The sequence below is a fragment of the Dermacentor andersoni genome, chromosome 6 (genome assembly GCF_023375885.2).
Source record: "Dermacentor andersoni chromosome 6, qqDerAnde1_hic_scaffold, whole genome shotgun sequence".
NCBI lineage: Eukaryota > Metazoa > Arthropoda > Arachnida > Ixodida > Ixodidae > Dermacentor > Dermacentor andersoni.
In genome coordinates, this window is record NC_092819.1 from 140,601,947 (window position 1) to 140,611,121 (window position 9,175).

At 49.8% G+C, this 9,175-nt stretch overlaps 1 pseudogene; it reads right to left on the bottom strand.

The window, feature by feature from the left end:
• LOC126523373 (uncharacterized) overlaps positions 1 to 5,906 on the bottom strand; it is a 58,846-nt pseudogene extending 52,940 nt beyond the window's left edge.
• Between the last annotated feature and the right edge of the window lie 3,269 nt (positions 5,907 to 9,175).

A 9,175-nucleotide genomic window follows, 5' to 3' on the forward strand; every position in this document is an offset into this window, starting at 1 on the left:
CAATGCATTCATAACACAAAGTGCACGTTTTATCTTTTCAGCTATATCAATGCGTTGGCAAGAGAGAGAGATAAAACTTTATTATGTCCTTGATGGGGTTGAGGGGTGGCGGGGGTCGGGAGACTAACCCCCATCCCCCCCTTCCTCAGACGGCGGCCAGTCCTTGCTTTCTGGCGGCGTCTTCGGCCATCTGGACGGCCCAGAGCTGCTCCTCTGGGTCCATGCTGAGCAGCAATGTCTCCCACTGCTCGGTCGTACTAATGATGCGTGTGTTAGTGCGGGAGGTGTTGGTGGGTGAGGCTTTGGGGCATTGCCAGATAATATGATCGGGGTCATCGCGGGCCTTGCACGCTTTGCAGAGTGAGGAGTATGCATCGGGGTACATGCGGTTGTAACGCGCGGGGTTCAGAAAAGTTCGTGTCTGAAGGAGTCGCCAAGTGGTGGATTGAGACTTATTCAGTGTTTTGTGTGCTGGGGGGTAGCGTAACCGCGCTCTGCGGTAGTGCAGGAGAATTTCTCTGAATGTAATCATTCGGTCCCGCGCGTGACCGCGATGCACAACAGAGGGCTGGTCGGGATCGGAAGACGCAGGTGAAGGATGATGCGCCCGGTGTGCGAGAGCTCGGGCGGCATCGTGAGCGGCTTCGTTTCCAGCCAGACCTGAGTGACCAGGGGTCCAGATGATGTGCACACGGCGTTGGCTTGGGGTAGGAGTGCCAGAGAGAATCTTCTGCGCTTGGGGTGTTATCAGTCCTCTTGCGTAGTTACGAATGGCCGTTTTTGAATCGCTGATGATGCAGTGAGCATCGGTAGTCGCGTAAGCCAAAGCGATGGCCGTTTCTTCTCCTACTTCGGGTTGCGTGGCGAATATTGATGCGGCCGCGGAGAGGCGGTACTGCGAACCCGCGACTGCAACGACCGCCATGGCGTTTTGGTTGGGGTACTCTGCTGCATCCACGTAGGTTACGTCAGCGGCTTGGTCGTAGCGCTTTTGTAGTTGTTTAGCTCTTTCTGCACGTCGCTCCGGATTGTGTTCAGGGTGCATATTGCGAGGTATTGGCGGGATAACTAGCTGAGCACGAATGTTTGGAGGGACGGGTACTTTTGGTCCGAATTAGGTGGTGTAGGTTATGCCTAGGGTGCCTAGAATGTGCCTGCCCGTGGTGGAATTGGCGAGTCGTTCGTATTGGCTAATACGGTGCGCTTCAATAAGCTCGTCTATGGTGTTATGAATGCCGAGGGCGTCCAGTTTCTCATTAGAGGTGGTGATAGGAAGATGTAGGGCTTGTTTATAGGCCCTCTTGATCATGGTATTGAGTTTGAGCTTGTCAGCTGCATTGAGGCTAAGGTACGGGGCGACATAGGTGATCCTGCTCAGGGCATAGGTGGTTACCAGGCGTATAAGGTTGCTTTCTTTCATGCCGTGATGTCGATTTCCGGTGCGTGCAATGAGGCGAGTGGTTTGGTGTACATGTTTATCTAATTGCTTGAGTATCTCCGTGTTTCTGCCGTTTTGTTGGATGCGTAAGCCAAGGATACGAATGCTAGGTACTGTAGGAATGCGTTGCTGGTGAACGTGGAGTTCTATCTCGGGTGGGTGAGGGTCTGGACATCAACCTACCCAATTAGGCTTCTACAGAAGCTCCGATTTCTGTGGGGAACATGCCAGGCCGTGCGGTTCTACGTATGCAGCGACCTCGTTGATGGCTTGCTGCAGCGTGTCTTGGATGTTCCCGTCGCTGCCCCCGGTGACCCACAGGGTGATATCGTCTGCGTAAAGGCTATGCTTGAGGTTGGGTATGCTAGCTAATGCAGGCGGTAGTCCGAGCAAGGCCACGTTAAACAGAAAAGGGGATAGAACCGATTCTTGCGGCGTGCCTTTGCTGCCGAAGTGAATAATTGGGGACTGCAACCCTCCGATGGTAATGGTGGCCGTGCGACCTGTAAGAAAATTCTTCACGTAGTTATATGTTCGTTGTCCAACCTGGAGTTGTGCCACTTGGTTCAGTGTGGCCTCATGCGTGAAGTTATCGAAGGCCTTGGTTAGGTCTAGCCCCAAGATGGCTCTGGTGTCCAGCCTGGAGCTTTTGTCGCCATCGATAATTTGGTGCTTGAGCTGAAGCATGATATCTTGAGCAGAAAGTTTCGGGCGGAAACCAACCATAGTATTGGGGAAGAAGTCGCTGTCGTTCATATGTCTGTGTAAGCGTGTGAGGATGGCATGTTCGAGGACCTTTCCGATACATGAAGTCAGGGAGATAGGGCGGAGGTTTTCGAGTAGGAGGCGCTTCCCGGGTTTGGGAATCATAATAATTTTGGCTTCTTTCCATTGTGAGGGGAGCTTTCCAGTTTCCCAGTATGTGGTAAAATAAGCTGTGAGGGCTAGTATAAAATCCTCATCTAGGTTGCGAAGCATTTTATTAGTAATGCCATCAGGTCCCGGGGTTGAGTTAGGGCGAAGTGCGAGGATGGCTTCACGTGATTCTGCTGCTTGTATGGGCGCGTCCAGGTGGTCGTTAGCGGTGCCTGTATATGCTGGAGCGGGTGTAGTAGGTTGAGGTCCTATGTATCGGTCTATCAATTCTTGAAGAACTTGTGCGTCCGTGCCCGGATGGGTCTGAATAATTTTTTGCAAGCTGTGCTGTTGTGTGTTCTTCCTGTTGGCCGGATCGAGGAGGCAACGGAGGATATTCCACGTTTTGGGCAGGTTTGGTTGCCGCTTCATGGTGTCGCATGTGTTGCGTCAATTTTGACGAGTAAGTTGTTGTGCATAGTCTTCGATGTGAAGGCTGAGAGTACTAATACGTTTCCTGAGCGTTCGGTTGAGCTTGTTGTGTTTGTATCTGCGTTGCAGAGTGGCGAGGGCTTCCCACATATGCAGTAACTTGCTGTCTGCCTCCTGCAGATTGGCTTCCTCAGGCACCAATTTAGTGACTTTGCTCGCGTCCTTCAGCAAGGATGCGACCCAATCTTCGAAAGGGGGTTGGGTACCCGAGAAAGAGGTGAGGGCTCTGGCCTGCCGGAAAGCGTCCCAGTTCGTCCTGCGGAGTTGACGGCCCTTAGGCTTTCGCGGGCCCGCTCGAACTGTTGTTTGGATTAAATAGTGGTCGCTGCCAAAGTTCTCTTGTGGGTTGATCCAGTCTGCTTGTGGAATTCGTTTTGCGAATGTCAAGTCCGGAGTAGTGTCCCTGCTAACGCTGTTTCCCATACGAGTGGGAAAAGTTGGATCCGTGACAAGAGTAAGACCTAGATTCTGTCCGTCAAGCCATAGTTGTCTTCCCTTTCGGCGGTCCATTGGGTATCCCTATGCCACCGCAGGGGCGTTTAGGTCCCCTACGATGAGCAGGGGGGCTCCCCTAGCTACTTGATCTGCTTTGGTGAAAAGTCGTAGAAACCTATGTTGTTCTTTGGGGCTGCTGTACACATTGAGGATGAAGAGGCTCTGTTGCTTGCACCTTGCAGACGGGATGATCTCCAGAAAAACGTGGGCTGCTGTATCAATGCCTGTGTGATGCTGTAAAACTGGAATGTTTCGCTTAACTAGTGTGGTTACTTGGGGTCTGCGGTTATCATCACAAACTGCGGTGTATGCCGCGTATTCCGACAGCTTAGCCGCTTCTCCGGTATCTTGTAATGCGATAACATCGGGGGAAGTATGTGGTGCGAGAGAGGTAATGTATTGCTCTAAGTGTGCTCGTTTTCGACGGAAGACCCGGCAGTTCCACTGCCAAATGCAGTAGGTAGCACATTCTGGATTACTCGCAGCCATCTTTGTCGGGACGCGATTACGGCTTCTTTAGGGGACCTGCTCTGGGACGGAGTAGGGTGTTTTCCAATTCTGTCAAACGGGTGTTGTGATCTTGAGCCAGAGTCGCGACCATGTCTTGAAGCACTTTGCGCGTGTCGTCTATGTTTTCCTGTCGCTGTTGTTCTCTTGCCGCAAAGGCTTGCTCAATTCTGGGCAGTAGTAGCGTTTCTAGTTTCGCCGTAAGGAGGTTGTCCATTGCGCGTTCGAGAGCCTTTGCAATGGAGGCGTCGAGCAATGTGGCAAGCTTACAGTCTAATGCTTCGTTGAGGTTGCGTTCTATCCACTGTTGCAGCTCAGTGAGCGCCTCACAGTTAACATTTCCTTCTGAAGTGTATGCTGGTGTTGCCGCTTTTGAGATTGGTTCGAGAGCTTTGCGTTTGTGCGAGGTTGGTTGTTGGGTGGTTTGCGGGCAATCTATTGCAGGGACAGGAAGGATGTCTGCATTTGAAGGTAAGTGTTTGGGTTGTGTGTCTGCAAGTTGTGATTTGAGCTTAGCGTTTTCTGTCTTGAGGTCTTGTATTTGAACACGTAAGGATCGGAGCTCCTGCATGAAAGCTGTGCATGGTAGCGTCACTAACTGTGTTCACCGGGGTTGCTATAGGTTGTGTGGTGTGACCTGTGTGGGAGACAATGCTGGCCCAGCTTACCTTGGGGGCTGCGTCTTTCGCTTTAACTCTGGTCGTTCTAAGGCTTGTGTTTCCTTGCTGCTGCGGCGGTGCTGAATCCGGTCCGCTCCGGGAGTGATTGCGTCCTTGTGACTGACTGCGACCTCGGGAGCGGCTGCGTCCGCGAGACCGACTGCGTCCTCGTGGATTGCTGCGTTCGGGAGCCTGCGGTTGTGGTGTTGACTTCGGTGTTGGCAGAGCTGAGTCTCCATTTGCACAAGTCGATGGCCCCGTCTCCTGGTCAGCTCCTTGCTGTCCCAGTCGTAGGCGTTCCCATCGTCGTTGGAGTAGGAGGTGTGGTGTCTGGAAGCGGCGATGGCAGGACTTATCACCAGTCGGGTGGTCTTTGCCGCAGAGCGCGCAGCAAGGGTGACAGGGGTGATCAGCCGGTGGGTTTACTGTGTCACAGCTCTTTCATTTCTACTGGGTTGGAGTGGGGCATACATCGGCCCTGTGGCCGACGGTCCCGCAGATGTCGCAGACCTCGATGCGCTTCTTATGTAGATAGCATTTGTATTCTGCTCCGCGGTAGTAGACATGGTACGGCACTTGCTTTCCGTCGAATACGATGAGCACTGAATTAGTATTGCCCATGCGTCGGGCCTGCAGAATCGTAGGGTTCTTCTTGTAAACGAGACTGTTGGTAATGTCTTCTTCCGTGTCATATGAAGGGATGTTATGTATGACTCATTTGGCTGTGTCCTCCGGCGGTGTGACGTATGCTGTGGCAGCGTAGCGGACTGCTCCGATAGGGAGACTGTGGATGCGGCAGTATTTTTCGGCGTTAGACATGATTGGTGTGCTAACTACAATGACGTTATTATCCGTGCATGACCGGTAAATGTCGTCCTCTGCTTCTTTGGTTGTAATGCCCATGATCTGTAGTATTCAGTCGCGTATCTGGACTTCCCGTGGTTGCTCAGTGGCTATGGTGTTGGGATGCTGAGCACGAGGTCGCGGGATCGAATCCCGGCCACGGCGGCCGCATTTCGATGGGGGCGACATGCGAAAACACCCGTGTTCTTAGATTTAGGCGCACGTTAAAGAATCCCAGGTGGTCTAAATTTCCGGAGTCCTTCACTACGGCGTGCCTCATAATCAGAAAGTGGTTTTGGCATGTAAAACCCCATAATTTAATTTGAGTCGCGTATCTGGGCGTCTCCTAGTTTGGGCACGTTGAAACCGTCTCTTGGGCGTATGACGATCTTGATATCGTTCTTCGGAAGTCGTGGTTGCCGTGGTGCGCATGGGCGTAGTGCGGACTGCTCGGTACTCTCGGTGCGTGCGCTTGCTGTTGCACGGAGGGATCCGTGTATGAGTAGGGATGATGCCTGCGTAGTCTGTCGTTGCTTAGGGTGGCTGACAAGCCACCCTGCTTCAACCGTAACTTCTTCGGAGGCTATTTCCGTGCTTTCAACCTCTGCTACCTCCATAATGAGGGCAGCGGCTGCCCTTACTTGCTCTCACGGAGATGCCAGTCGTTGGGCGAAGTCCCCGGGAGCCGGGACTGCGACAGCGACGCCGCGCACCTTCGTAGCTGCGGCGCACCTGTTTCTCGGCCAGACGGAGCAGCTGAAGATCTTGTTAGGGTTAGCAATATTGTGGTCCTAGAAACCCTTGTCCTGGGTCCCTGGCGTCGGGACTGGTCTTGATCGGTAGCGGACCACTTCCGGAAGCTGGTTCCGACGTTAGTTTGGGTCCAGCGGTGATTGTTTGGCCACAAGAGTTTGAAATATACGGAGCCCATACGAGGCGCGTGCACTCCGTCAGCGGCGTCGTCGTCTTCCTGCGTTGGCAAGATAATTTTCCCAATGGTGACCTGCTGCTTCGGATATGAGCTGCCTTCACAATATTTGCATTAAAGGACATGTCCTATCATGGACAAAAGTACCCTGGAAGTGCGAGCGTCGACCGAATTGCATCTCTGCGTTCACGACCGCTGGAAACAGTGGGCCACGTATGCACATTCCGAATGCAGGCACGCTATATTCTGGGATCGGCGCGGCCGATCCCAGAATATAGCGTGCCAATAAAATTCGGTCGACATTCGCGGGTCCCGGGCAATATCGTCTCCGATGGTACATTATCCAAACAATTGATATGCTCTTTAAAACAAAATACGGGTAGCACCTGTACTTTAACGGATATAGTACATATTAAGCATACATAGTCTTTCGTTTTCTGAATACGGGAAGCACCCGTACTTTAACGGTTATAGTGCAGATTCAGTATAGAGAGTCTTCCGTTTTCTAGATTCTGGAGCACTTGTATTTGCTTCATTATGCAAGAAAAAGTGAGGCGTGCACACAGGCTATGTTCAGCTAGCTCAGGTTCCAGTCGTTCTAAGCTTGTATTTGGTGGTACGGTGTCTCTTTTACGGCTGTCCGTTCTACGAAAATGACCTTTCTTTATTTAGGGAGAAGCGTTCGGTCACACATTACCAGCAGATTCGCCATAAGAGGAGGAATTTTTTTAGAGTACGTTAATGTATCATAGGTTCTCGCATATGCAATAACACAGCCAATGGCTTTGGTATTTTACAAGGAAAGGCAACAATATATGATGAGGAACGGCTACTATCAACCTGACAGAAGCTACCTGCAATACATACCATCTACAATACATCTGTTACATGTAAACCACTTATCCGCACCTCTTATTTTTTAGCCACCTGAACGACGACACACATGCTACTGCCTAAACACACTGTGATGCTTTCTTCGTGAACGTGAAATCGTGTGATAAAACCTCAGCTGCATCTTTTTCACTCCATTCGTATGCAGTTTACTTCTGTTATGGGAGAGACCTGATCATCGCGAGTCAGCAACACGTATTTGGATATCGCCATTATGGCAAGCTTTGATAACGAGAGGCACACACTTACGATGTCGAAGCCGGCAACAGAAAGAACGCCGATGTGTCATGAATGCTAATCTGCGGTAGAATTGTGGAAACAAAATTTTTTGTACAATTGATACGTTCAGTAGAATTCCCACAGTACGATCGTTCACCTAACCTACAGCTAAACCAATCACTTCTTTCCAAAATAACTTTCTTTGTGGTTGCTCACCTTAATTCATTCTCCTTGGACGAACGAGTTCTAATATTTCCTCCCATAGTAGAAGGTGTAAGCGTTGTTAGCTTAAAGAACACGGCGTGTAAAAGCATACAGAACGTTCCTCCATTTGCTCAATCGCGTACTTTATTTCATGACATGCCGGCGTTGTCATACGAAAACATGAAGCCCCTTCATCTTCTGTGAGAGCGGGTTCACTTCTTGCGGCCGATTCCGTCAATACCTCCGACAGCGCCGCCTAGAGCGGCAGCTTCATGGGGGGCCATGATGATCATAGCTGAAAAAGAATAAGGCGTTGCGAGTATGGCTTAGTAAGTTACGTCTCCGTTTAATACTACATGCCTGTCGGTCATCAGATGTTGAGGCGATGGTTAGGGGCGTCGGTTTTGGCACGAATGTCTGTTTCAATAAATAAGTAAATGAATCAAACAATCAATTCTTTTAAAAACACCGTTTCAAGCTGCTAGGAGGGCAGCGGTAACAGCCAGCAGAAATGCAGGCTTGAGAGGTACCATGCAGGCAGTTACATTTGCAGTGGCAACAGCGTCAATATAAGTGCAAATACAGGCTCCTAAAAAAAGAGTTGTCAGTATTCACAATTATGCAATACATACGTAATAACCAATTATCGTTGAGTAATAAAGCTGCGATAATATCTCAAGCAAGAATAAATAGAGGATATAACTGCATTTCAAACAAACACTTCACATCATGTTGATAGAAAATTCCAAGGGAAAATATACATCACTTCTTGCAGTTTGTCCTTAGTACACCGGATGAATTCAGTACAAATAATACAGCTCAAATAAAACGCAACAACGTAAGGCATGTTTACAAACCGCGACATTAGACGATAAGCCTGACCAAAGAGAACTGGTTGTAGAGTACAAATGATTTTGGAATTCTATTTCTGAGGTAATCATTCTCTAACGTACGACTAGAGAGGATAAGAAAACATAATCGCCTGTTTACCAGTATCATTTTCTCCGAAATATCACGACGAACCTATTACGGGATTTGGCTGTATCAGACAGCGACCATGCTAAGCTGGAGTGTCCTTCATACACTATATTGGCTAAATATTTGGGAATCGACCAGGTTAGGTTCATAATTATTAAAGCACCTGCAACGAATACGAAGGGGCGCCACGTAACGACACAACCACGTGCTGTAACAATCAGGAATTATTGCCATTTAGCCCAATTCACCAATTTCCAAAACCAGGCTCTAATTGTGAGGCACGCCGTAGAGAAGAACACATGATAAATTTCGACCACATGTGGATCATTAACGAGCCTCCAAAGTACGGGACACGGGCGTTCCTGGATTTCAACCCCATATAAATGCCGCCAATGCGTTCGGGACTCCATCCTGCGACCCAGTGCTTGCCACAGCAAAAGTACAGGCGCTACGCCGTCACGACAAGCTATTTGTGTACTTCTTTTCAACGAGGATTCATTCGTAAGGTCCATAAGCGTCACCATGAAAAGCAATAGCAGTTGTAATAATCAAAATACCACCAATGATACATATTACAGAATTTGACGTGGCATATGTACCTATGGCGACGGCAACAGCTGCGAGAAGGTCCCTTCCCAATACACGGTTCATCTTGACTGGTGCTGG